The 4,514-nt window shown below is 40.8% G+C and overlaps 1 protein-coding gene across 1 annotated transcript in view; it reads right to left on the reverse strand.

Moving 5' to 3' along the window:
• Positions 1 to 3,960, reverse strand: part of myt1b (myelin transcription factor 1b) — a 61,439-nt gene extending 57,479 nt beyond the window's left edge. Inside the window, exon 1 of the mRNA XM_073823072.1 lies at positions 3,731 to 3,960. The gene's annotated coding sequence lies outside the window, so the exon portion shown is untranslated. The remainder of the gene's footprint in view (positions 1 to 3,730) is intronic.
• Positions 3,961 to 4,514: the final 554 nt, after the last annotated feature.

A 4,514-nucleotide genomic window follows, 5' to 3' on the forward strand; every position in this document is an offset into this window, starting at 1 on the left:
AAAAACTGTTCTCATAGCTTCATGTCATGTGGACTATTTTGGGCCCTTGCTGTCTATAGATGGTCAGGGAGCTCTCAGATTTCATCAAAAAATACCAGTTTGTGTTTTGAAGATGAACCAAGGTCTTACAGGTTTCAGGGTGAGTAATTAATGACAGAATTGTCATTTTTAGGGTTAACTCCCTTTAATGTGCAAGACTTCCAGTGTCATTCTGTACAAACTGGCTTTATATTGCGAATTGGTATTTGTCATCATTATTATTTTAATTTATTAGCATAATCATAAACACACTGGTTTGTATGCAAAACTTTTTACCATACATTGTTGTTCTTTTAGTTATTTCGCGGAAAGCAGAAGTTTCAAACATTTAAAGAAAATAGCTTCTTCCGCGTTGCGAAATAATCAGAAAAACAGTACTTAAGAGAACTAAATGCAAAACAGGCCACATGAGCGTACAAGAACGATTCTTAAACGAGTAGTTATAAACACCGAACTTTAAAAGCAGGAAGTCAGTTACACGTTTAAAATAAATAAATAAATGTAGGCGAATTTACTCCAAAAACACCTTTAAAAGCGGGGAATAAGTTTTGAGTTTCAAAAGAAATACTTTAGCAAGTTAAATGTAAATGAGAGCGTGAGAATGAAGGAGAACGATTCTCAAAACATTTGTTCAAAACACCGAACGAAACCGCGCCACCTGAATCTCCGAGTAAACAAACAATGGCTCGGTTGTCGCGCCAAACAGCATAAACATGCATTCTAAATCACCGACCAATTCAACTGCACGCAATTCAGTGTTTCAAGGCTTAAAGGCTGCTCTAAATGGCACCTTTCTTCACTAATGATAGGGGCGACCCTGACCCTCGGCCCTGGTGGCGTGGCTTTCTGCTGTGCTCTGAATGAGAAGAGCGCAATTTGGCCCAGCTGCTCCATTCCACATGTTTATTACTCTCTCCTCTCCGGAAAACCCGCGGCACCTGCTGCAGCGCTACATCTTTATGTTTTTTCACTTTGATATGACTATTTTTTCTGTACTATGGACTGAGCGATAAACAACCGCCTATTTCGAGCGTTTACCGCCTTTGGACAAGCAAAATGAGCGCTGGCGTTGGTATACTGCAAACAGCCCTACTTGAATATGATAGGAATTAATCCGCGGATAAGATTAAACGGCGATCTGTGAAGACCCAGATTTCATGATTCGGGTGAAAAGAGCTGCATGCACCAGATGATCCGCTATAGTCTCATTTGTTTATAAGACTGAGCACATTGTTCGCTTGTATATTAACGCGGCTGATAGAAATAATTGTGAAAACTTGCAAGGATTCCCCCCACCGCACAGATAGCAGACTCCCCTTTTATTAAACTCCGGAGGTTCCTGACGACTGCGCAATTCTGCGCAATTTCCGCAAACAGATAGATAGGATCTTGTGAAAGTTATTACCAAAACCAGTTTCTAGGCGAGCGAGATAAAATAAACGACTCCATGAATCAATGTTGCGCTCAGGTGACCTTCATTGTACATAGCACTGAATATCGTGACAAGTGGATGTTGCTAAAACGCGGTAGGCCAACACAACATTAGCTGCAATAATTTGTCGGTAAATACAGTAGGGAAGTTGACTAGAAAGTGTAACCATTTTCCGTTATATATCTCAAACTTTCATACATACTTTGATACAGTTTGCAAACCGAAAAAACTCAAATACCATGGCAGATTGCACTACTAACAGAAAACAAAGGCATTTTAAACATTGTGCATGTATTTGGTAATCAAATGTAGGCTACTTGTTAAATAATCGTTATGCATCACACCCCACTCTCATTTCATGTTAATTCACAGTGGAAAACATTTTAATTAAAATCAGCAAATTAAATAGAAAACAAATACAACTAATAACAGTGTGATAGTCACTCTCAAAACTAAAGTGTATTTATATTCTCATTATATGCAATCTTTGCAGGTTCAGTAGAAGTATGATGGCAAAGTGTTCCAAGCCTACAAGTTTGCTCTGCCATGTTATTTATTTATTTAGTGCAGCTGTATATCAAATGAACAAAAGTCAAAATATAAACGAGGGATGAAATTTAAGTGGTCCAGTAGCTCTTTTATATTTTTACATAGAGACTTACAGCTTCTATCATCACCTCATGAGGGTGGTGCTCATGTATGATGGTGATTTCACCCCTGTTGCTCATTTGTAATTGGTTAAACTGATGGTGTTACACCTCATCCTGTGTTACAACACTCCCCGCTCTCCTCTACAGCACTGATCTGATCTGGAAGTGCTGGCTGTCATAGAGCCAGAAGCCTCAGACTGTGAGAAGTTAGTCACACACTCAAAGCTCACTAACTCCAGTTACTTTTTTCATAGCATGAGGCTTCTGGCTGTACAAATGTTATTTTTTATAATGCAATCCAACAAACTCTATATATATATATATATATATATATATATATATATATATATATATATATATATATATATATATATATATATATATATAGTTCACATACAGTATAATATAGGTTCACTGTGATGACATGATCGCATAAGTGACTCTCAGATGAAACATATTCACGTTCACTTCGTCCACCATCTTGGTTGCAGGTGCTTTGATATTACTTCATACAATAGTGCATGTCTAACACATTAGCCCCGGAATACTGAGCAATGTGAAACAGAGACGCACTAATCACTCATTAGAAATGAACAGGGGCGGGGGATGGATGCAGAGGATGGGCGTTATTACTTCAACTCTCATGACTTTTCTTCTGCGCATCTCACCAGGGCGGTTGACATTTAAAGAGAGCATCTCTCCACTCTGTTTTCTGCAGCAGAAAATCAAATGGCCACCCCTCCTTCTTCTTCTTCCACGCCATTCGTGCACTCGGCCGGGAGTCCTGCGCTACGCCCATTGTTCGACCTTAATTACACAGAGCCATATGGAAGCAACTCCGTATGTGTGCCAAAAAGATGGAGATTATACAACTACATGACAGTGAGCACTTACAGTGCGATCATTCCGAAACCAAGCCAACGGATCAATTATAAACACACAAACAAGCACATATACGCTCATAAAGCTCAAAACGCGATGAAGTGGATTGAGAAACGAACAGTATTGACTAACGCATTTATGCGAGAGAATAAGCAGGCGGCTGAGGAATACTGACACGGCATTCCCGATTCATCTCTAGGATCAAACGCACGCCGGATTTCAGTGGCAAAGTGAGAAAACAAATAGGCATCGCCGCGTTAGTACAAGAGCGCCATAGCTGACTGTTTCTCCATCACTTTTTCCATGTCAACTCCACACACTCTCCGCTGGAGCTTCTTCTAGCAGGAAAGCGTGGACTCACACTCTCACTATCCTCTTCGAAACAGACCCGCAAACATCTCACTTCCAAGATTATAAAATCAATCATCGATCACACAAGTGCAATAAGGATGAAATGTGAAAATAAACCGGCACCCTTCAACGTAAAAGCCATTAACCTTGATCTGTAGGGCATCTCGGAATGGGATGATCTCGATATCCTTGCTTAGCAAATGATACAATAATACAGCGCGAAACATTGGTAATATCTTCTAACAACTCAACCCTTGACTCTAAACCTAGCTGCAGATCTCAGAGATCATCCTGAGAGATTTTTTTGCTAATGAACAAAAACAACCCAAACTATTTATATTTCATAAATAAAGCCGAATGACATGATCATCATTACCTGAGCGAAAAAATAATAATCCCGAAAGCTTCTCCGCCAGGCGCTTCTCTCGTCTCCGTCGTGTGTCAGTAAGCTGCGAGACAGTTTGGGGTAAAATATCCCATTTATAGATTTTTCTAAAAGAAAACTAAACTCTACTTCTTCAGTAGTATCCCGATAGATTCAGTGACAGCGGGGAAGAGGATCGGTGCTTCGCTGGTGCTGCTACGGACGAGCGAGGATCCAGAACGGGGCGGTATGAACGCTACTTGTTTGTAAGCAAAAACATGGCTTCATTTGCCTTTGTCAGCGAGAAAACGTAATATTGACTTACCTTTCCCTCATGAGCCATTGTCCCCCACCTCCTCCCTCCGCCCTTTGCCATGACATCACGAAAGCTGTAGTAAAACCTACAACATCGATGGGCTGGGCTTTGAATATCCCCCCGCAATAACTCAGCGGGCATGTGTACAGCCATGCACACTCTATTTCATACTCTTTCTCAGTACACACACACACACACACACACACACACACACACACACACACACACACACACACACACACACACACACACACACACACACACACACACACACACACACACACACACACACACACACACACATGATCGCTCCCCTCTCTCTCCCTCTAACACCCACACCTACGCATTTACTACAAGCGATTTATACAAGTTCTCCTTTGTGCCAGAAACAAGATAATCGTAAAGGTTCTTTAATGGCTCAGCTCTTGTTATCCAAGACCGTATCGGCTATATGGTTCTTGAGTTGTTGATATGCTTCTT

Source organism: Garra rufa, chromosome 18, assembly GCF_049309525.1.
Source record: "Garra rufa chromosome 18, GarRuf1.0, whole genome shotgun sequence".
Classification (NCBI taxonomy): Eukaryota; Metazoa; Chordata; class Actinopteri; order Cypriniformes; family Cyprinidae; genus Garra; species Garra rufa.